The sequence below is a fragment of the Malaya genurostris genome, chromosome 3 (assembly GCF_030247185.1).
Source record: "Malaya genurostris strain Urasoe2022 chromosome 3, Malgen_1.1, whole genome shotgun sequence".
Taxonomy (NCBI): Eukaryota; Metazoa; Arthropoda; class Insecta; order Diptera; family Culicidae; genus Malaya; species Malaya genurostris.
Genome location: NC_080572.1, coordinates 230,908,703 through 230,922,521, shown reverse-complemented (window position 1 = coordinate 230,922,521; position 13,819 = coordinate 230,908,703). Strand labels below are relative to the sequence as shown.

The window sequence follows — 13,819 nt, the reverse complement described above, 5'->3', positions numbered from 1 at the left end:
CGGGAATTTTAGTGCAAATCCAGGAAAAAATTACTAGTCCTAATCTTAGTAAAGATTCTCAGCATCATGATTTTCCTGATTAAAGAAATGAAAAGTTGGAGACAATTTTCCATTGGTGTTTGAGTGAGAAGTTCAATAAAAGTTTTGAAACATCGTATTGTCCCACACAGGTTTTATGGTACACAATCCATTGAAGATGGGGCAAAATCCCATGTTTCGCTCAACAATTTTTGTAAGGGTTTTTCAGCAATTTATAATGGCTCAGAAAGCATTAAAGCTTTCTTAGTTGTTATCAACAACAGCACATCGAATGGATGCTTTTGCTGGATTTCTGTTAAATTTCAGAATAAGTTAGCAGAATATAATTGCAAAAGAATTATCAGGTAACATGTTTAATAAATGGTGGTTCAATGGTGGTTCAATGCATAGGACGCTGGTCTTTCTAGCCAGTTGTCGTATGTTCGAGCCCCGACCTGGAAGGATTCTTAGTGTCAGTAGGATCCATAGTACTAGCCATGCAATGATTCTGTGCACTAAGAATCGGCTGCGAAGTCTGTTGAAACAGAAAGGCCAAATTCCACAAAAGGAATGTAATGCCAGGACTTTGCTTTGACTATGTTTAATAAAATTATGATATATTCTTAGGAGCCTTCATGTTTTTGAGTGGGCTAATAATTGTTCTAATTTCATCATAATGTATCAGTAATGTCATCTTGAGACAATACTTGTGTTGTAATCTTGATATTGATTTCAATAGGATTCACAAAATTAAAAAAAGCTTTGACCTTGTCCCGGGTTGTCGGTTCAATGCATAGGACGCTGGTCTTACAAGCCAGTTGTCGTATGTTCGAACCTCGACCTAGAAGGATTCTTAGTGTCAGTAGGTTCCATAGTACTAGCCATGCAATGATTCTGTACACTAAGAATCGGCTGCGAAGTCTGTTGAAAAAGAAAGGCTAAATTCTACAAAAGGAATGTAATGCCAAGACTTTGACTTTGACCTTGTACACCGTTTGCAATGAGTATAAAAATTCCCTTCTTTGAGAGCTGAAATTGATTCCTGAGAGTTTGTGAAAAACCTTAGAAAGGTGTAGACGATGGTTTGATTTTTTCAGTGAATGTTTAATTCATATTAAAGATGGATTTCATAGTAGGATCACAAGAATGCGGTTGTTGATGTCGACAAAGAATCAAACTTAGATCATCTCAGTCACTAGAGGCATAGACTGTTGTTGTTTTTTCCAAAGCGACAAGAGTCCATTTCAAGAATTTTAGAAGGATTTTGTTCTGTTTCGCCAAAATTCAATTTTGAAAGAATATCGTATATATTGTTAGATGCAATCGGGAGGAGAATTGTTTCTGGATCATTTTTAATCTTAGGTATACTTATTTTAGACTATACTAGGCTAACATAGTATTGGAATACACTAGAGATGGGCAATCCGTTCACGAACAGTTCAACGAGTTATATCTCCTCGAAAAATGAGTGAATTGGAGTTCTTTATTTAAGAATGATAGTTCTCTATTTAGAAATGAAAGTAATCGAATTCTTCGAGGATGTATACAAGTTAGTTGCGTTTTTCGGAATGTTTGCTGATCCGAGGAATATGGTAGCAGTTACACACATTCGTGACCTTTGATAACATATGAAAAGGGAATGATTGTTGGTAGAAATACATGCAAAAAGTACTTCCTATCACTGCGGTAAAATTTCATTTTTAATCGAATAATATAAGATGAAAATGAAATTTATGGCCCCTGACCGTCAGCATATTCCTACTGCTTTTGACTTTTGCGCCATTTTCAAGTGAAGCTCCCAGAATTCATCGTCAGTTAAATAATCGTACCTAGTCATTTGAAGTTTTCCTTGCCAGTGCCAAGTAGTCTAGCTGCTTCATTGTCTTCGCTGTTGGTAGTGAGCAAGTGCGAATGAATAGAATTATAAATGGAGTAAAGCATTGAAAATGAAAACTAAGATAGGAAACTATTAATTTATGTGTATTTTGTAATTTATATTTCAGCTATCTAATTTGTTTTTCATCTATTCTGCCCATAATTGCAAATCGGTCCCATATGGAAAATCGGCATGTCGAGAAAAAGACGATAAAAAATTTATTTTCGAATTTTTTGATTTATTGTGCTACCTAATGCTAAATTATGGTATTATTACATGAAATATCGGTAATACACCTTTGCTATTCCAATATTGCAACAAATGAAATTATTGAAATTTTCGCTGAATGGGACTGATATGCGGGTACTTCACATATGGGACAGACATGAGTTGATATTTTTACACATTTTACTGAACAAACCCTCAACTTTTATTGCAATTTCTGAGAAAATATTGAGGATAGTTTGCATTCCTCAAGCTAACTCAATATTGGCGAAAATCGACATTGGGACTGATATGCGAGAATGGGCAGTATTGTTTTGAACCAATTCGAATGTTTACATAAACCTCATTTGAAGGCCGCTCTCACACTATTGAAAGAGATATTTTGTTACTTCGAGAGATCAACTGACGGTGATGAAACTGAGCTTCGATTGGAAGTGTGAAGAGTGAAGAACTGAATGCTGCTCGTTAGGTACGCCAGGGGACGTTGTGTGTGTCAGAGTGTGAAGTTTACTGCAGTAGGGTGATCGTCAATGTGTTCCACATTCAGTTTCAATTGAATTGAATGAAGTTTTACTACACTGCTCACTATTATTGAATCTGTAATCTGTATCTCTCATATTATTTTCGAAGAAACATACAAAGTTTCAGAAGAACGAAATCAAAAAGGTTAAAACCGGGATAAAACAAATGATATATAAAATAGAAGAACGAAAGAACGGTTCAAAAGAACTAATTCTTTCGGTAGAACTATCAAGTTTTGAACGATTTTTTGTAATGATCGGTTTTGCCCATCTCTAGAATATACTCCTAGTTTGAATCCTAAGAGTCTTAAGAACTACTGATTTTCCAGATAGCCTAAATAAGACTTATTTAGTGGTAGTCTTACAAAGAACTGAATAGTTCGGAAAATCGATTCAGCCATCTTTGAGATAATTGATCGCTCAAAAACGTTACATAGATACATAAACAATTCCAGATCTTTACGTACTGATTCGAATGGTATATGACACTCAGCCCTTCGGGCCTTGGTTCCAAAATCGGTTTTCACAGTGATTGCATCACTTATCGATATGAGAAAGCCAAAAAATACTTCTTGCCATTGTTATGTGCACTTGGCATAATGAATATTTCCTATTTCTAAATCGAGATACCCAAAAAAACTTTATTTCTCAACTCTCGATGTTCTTTTGGATATGGGATTTCTAAAAATATTCAAAAAAATACTGAACATAGGCGATTTGAGCCTGTTCAAAAAACCGGGAATTTTTTGTCTCGCGCACCGGGAAAACCGGGAAATTGAAATCGGCAATTCACTTGTCACCCTGTTTAAATGAAATGGCAAACTTTACCTAGTCCATCCATGAATTTTGATTTCGGACGAATATATGAGTTGGGGCAAGCATTTCAGCAAATTCCATAGCGAATTTATCAACTTTATGCCCAACGTTCATCTTCACTTCGTCTTCCGACAGTGTGCATCCTGACCAATTCTCTATACATAACTTCAGCGCTGGCCTTCGAATGTTTTCTCCGGACTGTTGAAAGACAACTGCATGCAGAGGACTTCTTGGAAGTTTCCTAACTATATTACCTGACTTTTTACAAGTGCCTATTCCTTAGTCCTTAGTCGAGTGCCATACCTTAGTCGAGGGAGAAAATGTGCATTCTTTAAATTTCTTCTAAAAGCAATCCTTTTCCCGTTACATATGCGTAGTAGTATGTGAGTAATTCGAGAAATAAACAGCAGAAAACGTAGTAAAACTAGTATCGATTTGCTTCGGTTTTGATGAAACTTTGCGAGAAATGGATCGAGAAATCAGTTCGACTCATAACTTTTTTTAAAATGAGCTATAATACAATTTACATGACAAAATGTAGGAAATCGATTGAACACTCCACTCTGAAAAAATACAGATGAACTGAAAATTGAATGCATTTTTCAAAATTAGATAATCATCTGAGGAATCGAAATTTATGTAAAAAACCTGTTTTAATCCACCTAGTGGTGTAATGAAGCCTTCCTCATGTACATATAATATTGTGGTATTCTATTCAAAATTTTTCTCTTCGATTTTTGAAATAAAAACCAAGAGATTGTTTGTGCATTATACTAGTATAACATACAGAATAAAACAATACTTTGCTCGCGTAGGTCATCCTTAAGAAAACGAAGTGGGTTCACTATTATTATTCACGATAACCGGTATAATCAAAGTCGGTTCGTACGGCCACCAACTAACATGACATACAAACTCTACTAGTACACACTCTAAATTACGATTTAAATGTTTGTTGCATCCGAAAATATGCAGTAATTTTTGGTAGGACCATAAGACCTTTCAATTGACCCTAAGATTGGGAATAACGGTTTAGAGTCCAGTTTATAACATTTTTTACGGTTTTTGTTTCGCCAGTTTAAGTGACGGTGTACAATATTGAACACACTTTACCCTATAACTCCGGAACCGGAAGTCGGATCCGGATGAAATTCAGGAATACCGTATGGGACCGGAAGACCTCTCATTTGAATCTAAGTTTGTGGAAATCGGTCAAACCATCGCTGAGAAAAGTGAGTGAGATCCATTTTAGCATATATTACCATTATTTCCGGTACTTCCGGAACCGGAACCGGGAACCAGGAAAGCCGGAATCGGTTTGTTTAGTTGCCTACTGATAATGACTATCGATTTGTGTAGTTTTGAGACCAGTTTAAACATTTTTTACGTGTTTTGTTTCGCCGGTTCAAGTGACGGTGTACAATATTGAACACACTTTACCCTATAACTCCGGAACCGGAAGTCGGATCCGGATGAAATTCAGGAATTCCGTATGGGGCCACGAGACCTTTCATTTGAATCTAAGTTCAAAATCGGTTCAGCCATCTCCGAGAAAACCTAGTGAGATTATTTGACACATACACACACACACATTGATCAGCTGGATGAACTGAGTCGAATAATATATGACACTTGTCGGTTTTTCAAGTGATTGCATAATCTTTCGATAGACACCATGAATGTCATAATAATGTCCGTTAAAACATAATTCGATATTTAGATGATGAAATCCATCGAATGTATAATTTTTTATTAGTCTATGCTTGATATTTTGTTTGACATATATTGCTAAACCTCCACTGGAACTCTACAAGAAAAGAATGATTTATAATGCGGTATTTCGTAGAGGTAACAATTATCATTTTTTCAGCCAGGTTTCTCCGATTACTATGATATCTACAGAAACGTTACGTTGTTACGAGTTCTTGTTCATCCAAACACTACCTGGAGTTCAGACCTTGGGATCTACCAGCATAACAAAGTGTATTAACGAACTTATTGTTCACGGTCTATACTCGTGATACCTACTTACAATTAAGAGGCTAGATGATTTTGGACACCCAAATACTAACTGGAGCTCAGGCTTTAAGATCAACCAGAATAACAAAGTACACTAACGAATTCAATAACTTCATGATTTCATGATTTTTAATCATGGTACCGGCAATGAGCTTCTATCCTTGTACGTTTAAGCATCAATCGGCGTAAAACTAAATTAGTTCTCACCAATACGAAATAATAAATTTCGTGGAAGTAATGTTTTCCTTCCGATTTTGTTTATTTACAGGTGAGAGTCAAAAAGGAACACATCTCGTGAGCACATTGCAAATATGAGGTAATTCACCATAAGAGATAGTACAGCGTTGCGCTTTTTTAATATATGTAGAAACCCTTTAGCAGCATTCAATGTATATTCTATCAAATTGAAAACTACTGGTTTTAGACACAAAGAGCATCATGTTACATGTCACCTTCGAGAAAAGGTTATGTGCAGGAGTAAGAAAATAAAAGAACGTGATATGTCAACCAAAATACCATATTCTATTCATACTTCACCCTCTGGAGCCGTTTATCTATGAAAACCACCGAGCCTCAGCGCAGTCGTTGGTGGAATTACGTAGCACTGAGCAATGCGAACTGTGTTTTGCTACAAAATAAAAACAAACCTCAGTATTGTACCATTCGGTAGGGGGATGTTTGCCAGGAATCAATACTGGAGGGGCGGTCATGACCTATTCCACGAGAAATAGGTCTGCGGCACGTAATCGAAGCGCACGTGCTGAATATTCATGAGTCCAAGTACGACACGGTACACAACATCAACTATCGCCAGCCGGGGCCGGTGCCGGTGCCGTATTTGATCGATCGACCAGATTGCGAAACAGAAAAATCCTTCCGAGTGATAGAGAACCGAGAAACGAAAACAGTTTTATTAGGTTGCTATTTCTTCGTGCAACAATCTCTAGAATTTTTCATTACATTTCCAATCGAGCACTGAACCAGAATTACACCAAGCGTATACATACTTGTAACAACCCTTTCAGCAGTTTTGTTCTGTGTTTAAAAAAATCAATAATAAATCTTCTTTCATCAGCATCACAGAATTCCGAGCTTCCATTGCACCGTTTCTGATTGTTGAAACGGTGGGAAGAAAAGTGAGCAAGTATTTAGTTTGCCATACGCGGACAAGATTCCAAAAGCTTTCCGTCAATACCTTTCAGTCTCGGTTCACTCGATTCATTCTTATCGAAGTTTTCAGTTTCGTATTACATCAAATTCTTATACACGGAGAATATACGTTTACTTTAGTTGGGGGTGGTGGTGATGGTGGGGGGGCGCGCAGTGTTGTCAGACTAGCATTCGAACCAGCGTTTGCAGAAATATAATACTTGAAATATATTACTTGGGTTTTGAATTTATATGCTCTTGGGTTTATTTATTTTGCACGGATGAAAATACCTCTTCGACACAAGCATGATCTTTTAATTGGGAGAGTATATTTTTTCATGCAATCGTAGCATTTCGGAAATAGTAAATTGTATGAAAATGGTGTCAAAGAAGTAGTTTCAGGCAATCGACTAAAAACTCTAAAAAAATGTACACTGGAGACCAATTTTACATAGGTTAAATAGTTTTATATTCAATTTAAATAATAAACCATCTCGATTTTGTTCAATATTAAAACTTGATCATATTTTGTTCTACTCTAGCCATCTCTAACGGGGAACAGAGCAAAGATAATAAGTTAGATGGATTGCTGAAATAATCAGAGTGAGATTTGCGGTTTTAGGCTACCCTTAGCAGGGTATCTGTTTCTCGTGGGCAGTCATGGAAAACAAAACCTAAATTCAAGACAACCTCTACACACTAAAATTGGATTGCTGATCTCAGCTGTTCTAATCTCGGTAGGAGAATTTTCCAGTAAAAATAATATTTCATCACAGCGATACCTTAAGGTACTTCTGTTAACAAATGTTCATTTGTGCTAATATATCAGTAGAATGAGAATATTCGGTAGTTCAGTTGTTCAAAACTCGTCATAAGATGAAAAAACACCGAGCGAAGTGTGTGTTAGTGTGTAGTGTTTTAACCAGGGCCAATCAAAGCCATTTCCATTGACTTAATATGGATGCAAAATAAATGTCACTCTCTAAACTAAAAATATTACATAGCTTTTCTCAATTTTGGTAAATTTTATATGTTCTGATAAAGCATATTGACAGAATATTTTCGAGTGCCTTTTCAAGAGTGTCCAATCGATTTCCTATAGTTTCTTTTCAGGCATTATTTTTATACAGTAACAGTCTGAGTTGGATTTGTTTCTTCTTTTACGCAATACAAATGATCTTCTGCTCAGTTTGTCTTCATGCCTCGCCCGATACAGTCGATGAAACAAACCCCCTACGGTCGGTATGATGGAAACAAACAGACATGAAAGAATATGACAGAAAGAAACAATCTAGTGTGTAAAAAATAATATGATTTCAAAATGAGTTAAACAAACAAACCAAAGGAATCGCCACCAATACGGAAAATTTCTTCTTAATCCACGTAGCGGTATTATAATGCCTTTCTCTGGTCATTAAAAGAGTCTCATTTAGAACAAATTTTTCCCATTGAGATAATTTCTGACATGAATATGGGCTGATAATTTCTGACACAAATTCTTTCAGCTTGATGCAGTTAGTTCATGGAAGCGGCTTTCATCCTTACGTCGCATAACCGACAACATTCTCGAAACTAAATTCAGTTGTATCAGCAATGTTACATTCGAACTTGATCAACGGTCACACAGTGCACAGTGGGAAAAAAAACCTAGGAAACCCGCAAAGAAATCGGGAACCATGGAAAAAGGTAACAAACAAGAGTGTTGTAAAAATCGTGCTTAATCCATCTAGCAGTGAGATGATACCTTTTTTTATCATTCGCATGTGTTTTGTGCATGAATATTCTTCGGTGTTTTAGTTCTCATGGCATTATTTTAATGATCGTCGTTTCAAGCGGCAATTAAAAGTTCTATTCACTTATTACTCTGTAATGTCGAAACTGCAAATCGGATCGAATTTGAATTTAAAGTGTAATAATCGATTGAACATTCCATGAGATGTCGAAATAAGTTCCACTTTAGAGTTTACGGTTATTTACGATACTACCAGAACTCGTATTCAGGAACCAGCATAACCGAAAACGATTCGTATGACCAAAAATTAATATGACGTATAAATTGCAATAGTTTTGAGGCCAACTTTGATGCTTTTTTGGATGTATGTATTCTATATCGGTATGAATTTTAAAAACTCATCACCCTGTAATTCCAGAATCGGATAAAATTCATTATTTTGTATGGGACCATAAATCCTTAATTTGAATTTTTGTTTTTGAAATACGATTTGACCTTTTTTGAGAAAACGATTAGGCTTTGAGAAACGATTCGATACAGGAACCGGAATTCGAAAATCGGTGTAGCCGAAGTCAGTTGAATTCACCTGAGGAGCTGAATAGTTTACATTTGGTTCAAACTGTTTGAAAATCAGTGTTGACATCTTTGAGAAATCGTAGTCAGCGACGAATATGAGGCTCTGTTCCTCAAGTCCAAAAGCAGGAAAACAACACATAACTCTGTGAGCATATTTACTGTTGGACGTTCGCAGTGTGACTTTCGCTTCAAATAACAGCAATTGCGTCATCCAGCTGCTGGTCGTTTACATTGGAAAAAAAATAAATGCAAAGAGGACAATGATGGGGAAGTATTATACAAAACCAGCCATTCTAATAACTCTAAATGTTATCTAAAGAACTATTAAGATTACTTCACTGCAAACCGAAGGTAAAAATCATCAGTTTAGTGCATATCTAGAATAATTTGATTTGAAATACGTGGCATCGAAACTATTTCATAACCAGTACTATTACAACATAGTTGTTTATGTTACCTTTCATAACAAGTTTTTTTTGTGTTCGGGGCTAGTTGCAGATACTGAAAGTGAATAGTTACCGGAACTTAATTCAAACATATATTTGATCACAGTTATGTTTTTGGTTACTCGTTGGAAATAAGTTTAGTTCACGTTGCGAAACCATTATGAAGACGTAAGCGTATGTATAAATCATTATTGTGAATTGAAGTTTCGGTAACATAGATGTAACTAGATTCCAACATACGATTTTAACACTTATTCAAGTGATGTGATGAATAGGTGGTTTAAATACTGCAAAATTTTTATACTGTCACATGAACTGTATGAAACATAAATATAACAAGAATATTACATTTTTTCCAACATGTTATGCAAAATAAGATATAAGATAACAGATCGGCTGAAAAGTTCGTATCGTTTCTATGAGAGGGCGCCACTAGAATTAAGTCCATACCATTTTCAGTTAGTACCAACCTTCAAAAGATACGTGTATAAATTTGACAGCTGTCTGATTATTAGTTTGTGAGATATTGCATTTTGAGTGAAGCTACTTTTGTTATTGTGAAAAAAAATGGAAAAAAAGGAATTTCGTGTGTTGATGAAACACTACTTTTTGATGAAAAAAAGTGCCGCCGATACCAAAAAATGGCTTGATGAGTGTTATCCAGACTCTGCACCGGGCGAAGCAACAATTCGTAAGTGGTTTGCAAAATTTCGTACTGGTCATATGAGCACCGAAGACGATGAACGCAGTGGACGTCCAAAAGAGGCTGTTACCGATGAAAACGTGAAAAAATCCACAAAATGATTTTCAATGACCGTAAAGTGAAGTTGATCGAGATAGCTGACACCCTAAAGATATCAAAGGAACGTGTTGGACATATTATTCACGAATATTTGGATATGAGAAAGCTTTGTGCAAAATGGGTGCCGCGTGAGCTCACAATCGATCAAAAACAACAACGAAAAACCATGCTGAAATTGAACGAATTGGGCTTCAAACTGCTCCCTCATCCACCGTATTCTCCAGATTTGGCCCCCAGTGACTTTTTCCTGTTCTCAGACCTCAAGAGAATGCTCGCTGGTAAAAAATTTAGAAGCAATGAAGAGGTAATCGCTGAAACTGAGGCCTATTTTGAGGCAAAGGACAAATCGTACTACAAAAATGGTATCGAAAAGTTGGAAGATCGCTACAATCGCTGTATCGCCTCCGATGGCAATTATGATGAATAATAAAAACGAATTTTGGCAAAAAAATGTGTGTTTCGATAATTCAATAAATTATTCATCAAAGAAATTTTTTTTAGCCATTTCATAATTTGGCATGTGTTTTATTTGAATTTCAAATAAGCAAGCTCTTGAAAAAGATTTTTTATATGCAAAGTTTATTTAAAGACGCGTTGAAAATCATTACACAGAAATTGAATTTCACTCTCCAGAATCAAGTTCATTGCAAAATTTATGCATCATATAAATTTGTAATTTTAAATCAAATTTTTGTTTCTATTATGGTTTCAATTGATTTATTATTTACATTGTTGTTGGTGACTAGTTTTGACAAATTTACTTGATATAAGTTATTTTTATGTTTCGTAAAGATCAGTTATTTCAGTATATTTTTGCAATCAAACGACAACTAGTATTAAACTTATCTTTAAATGATCTCCAATGTGTTGCTAGTCACTAGTAATAATTACGCTTTTTGAATCACGCAAGTGGTTCGATGTTAATAACAATCACGCAATTATTTTGTTGCAAACTGGTTACAAATAAGCTACCGCAGTCTAAACTGTTGTTTGGGAAGGAAAACGATACTTTTTCTGCACCGGTGCCAAGCAACTTCAGTTCATACTTTTGAGACAGATCTTGATGAAAATGAAATAGTCTCATGAATGAAACCATCATCTGCAACTAATGTACAACATAAGCGACGCTGATCCAATGGATGAAGTCGTGAATAGTGAACCATTGCCCCATCTCCATTCACTGGATAACCAAGAGAGCGTCTGCTGAAACTGGGTGGAAAATTATTCATTTTTTAAAAGCTTCAGAAATCATGATATATTTTTCGGATTGCTTAGAAAAAAGCAAAATATGAGAATTATTGGAACACCCGGTTCGACAGTGTACGTCGCAATTGGTAACGTTGTTAAGGCAAACTTCTTTTTAAGAAAATCAGTGAACTGCTGAAACAAGAATCGAACTTGACAAATCGGAACCTAAATTAGAATGATCCTAGATCCTATTGCCAATGATATGAATTTTCAGACTCTAGCGCTAAACATTTTGACAGGAACTTTTTGCTCACACACTAATATTATTACAAATGCCATATGTCGTGCACATCAGGGATGTCATGTTAAATTTTTAAGCAGTTTTTAAAAAGTGTGCAATCAAATTGTTGCAATGACGGTGGAAAAATATCGCATTTTATCGTGAACAAGTAAAAGTTAAATGCTCTAAAGATGTAAATTTCAAAAATGTCCATTTAACATTTGATAATAGGTACAATCTTTAAATATCTGTGGCGGTAATCAGAAATCTGTAAATTCAGGTATAAATCTGCATAAATGGCACCACTAGTCTTTATATACTGGACTTATATGTATGTGTGTACTAGGGTGGGACAAGGTTGTATGGGAAAAAGATGAAAAGGTTTATTTTCTCGCTCCACCAAACTTTTCGCTATCCTTTTGGGTCCGATAAGCACCATGCAAAATTTTAGCTCGATCGGAAAAAACTATATTTTCGCGCCCGAGGTATAACGTTTGAATGGGATTTAGTATGGAGATTTTCACTTTTAACAAAAAAATAGGCTGGCGATCAACCTATGAACTCTAAAAATCAGTGCATGTGATATTTTCGTTGGAAATTTAACGAGGAAGAAAACTTTAGAAGACCGCAAAACAATCCGACATTTGTAGAAAAAGTTATTAAAAGAAAACCGGCACAAGGTCCGAACAATGGCACATTCGTTATTATATCTAGCACCACTGCTGCTAGTGAGAGAAATATGATGGACTTCCTTTTTATGTTCTATAACGGTTGATCCGAGTTGTTTGATGTCTTCACAATAGTTACTCAGCAGAGTATAAAGATTATTTTTAAGTGACAAAACATGCTCCAAAGCTTAATGTAAAGACACAAAAAGTCACGTAAATTGTATTTTTGTTTTCATAAAATAGTACCATCTATGTCTTCTAAACTATAAGAGATAGAGAGTTTATTAATTCGGCAAAGTTCTTGGATTTGAGTTTATCTAAAATATTATAGAAGATTCCAAGAACCTATTTCTTCAAATTAAAAAGTTAGACTTTTTTGTGTCTTTACAGTGAGTTTTGGAACATGGATTGTTACTTAAAAATAATCCTCATACTCGTCTGAGAAACTTGTATGAAGGCATCAAACAACTCAAATCAACTGTTATAGCATAATAAAAGAAAGCACAATCATATTACCACCACTAGCAGCAGTGGTGCTAGATATATTAAGGAGTGAGCCATTGTTCGAATCTTGAGTCGGTTTTCCTTTAATAACTTTTTCTACAAATGTCTGATTGTTTTGCTGTCTTCTAAAGTTTTCCTGCTCGATAAATTTTCTACGAAAATAACACATGTACTGATTTTTAGAGTTCATAGGTTGAACTCCAGCCGATTTTTTTTTGTTGAAAGTGAATTTCTCCATACTAAATCCCATACAAACTTTAAACCGCGGGCGCGAAAATATAGTTTTTCCGATCGAGCTAAAATTTTGCAAGATGCTTATGGGACCTAAAAGGAACACGAAAAGTTTGGTGGAGTTGATATCAATATTTTGTCCCACCCTAGTGTGTACCGCGGGGAACGGACTGTGCAAATATTTTTTTTCGCAGGAGTTTAGTCAAGCCATGCACAATTTTGTTGATTTTCAAAATACCAATCTCTCGCTTCCCAAAAGCATTCAACAAATTTTCAATGGGTATTATTTGACCCATTTATTTCGTTGACCATTAATATGGGTAAGGATAATATTTCACTACGTTTTGAATGTCAAAAAGTACTCTACTTTTGACAGCTCATATTGAAGTCAAGTAATGAGTATTTGGGGGTATTTTATTTTAACCTGGCACCTTAAGGAAACGGCAAAGGAGCCTGAAAAAACAACAATGATATGGAAAAACATTTGACATGCTGTAGACATGTGTTAAGTATCTTCTAAATCGGAGCAGGTCCATTCTGATTTTGCCACCTTATCTGTAGGTATTGGCTGGAATCGATCCAAGGCCACCCACTCGAACAAGGAATACAAATAGCCGAAATGCTGGAACGCCGTTGGAAAAATTGTATTGCTCTTCAAGGAGAATAAAAACAATATATGAAAATCGCTCATTTGGCAACACTGACTCTGAAACAACAATCGAACGTCGTGGAGTTTTACGGTCGAGCGAACCATGCTCGCCTTCGACA

The 13,819-nt window shown here is 35.6% G+C and overlaps 2 protein-coding genes across 18 annotated transcripts in view; one reads left to right on the top strand and one right to left on the bottom strand.

The window, feature by feature from the left end:
* LOC131438815 (glucose transporter type 1) overlaps positions 1-13,819 on the top strand; it is a 611,808-nt gene that overhangs the window by 126,565 nt on the left and 471,424 nt on the right. Inside the window, exon 2 of one of the 17 annotated variants that reach the window (XM_058609111.1) lies at positions 5,744-5,791. The exons of the other annotated variants lie outside the window; for them this stretch is intronic. The gene's annotated coding sequence lies outside the window, so the exon portion shown is untranslated. The remainder of the gene's footprint in view (positions 1-5,743; positions 5,792-13,819) is intronic. 17 annotated transcript variants of the gene reach the window in all.
* LOC131438818 (uncharacterized) overlaps positions 1-13,819 on the bottom strand; it is a 151,442-nt gene that overhangs the window by 20,154 nt on the left and 117,469 nt on the right. The window lies entirely within an intron of this gene.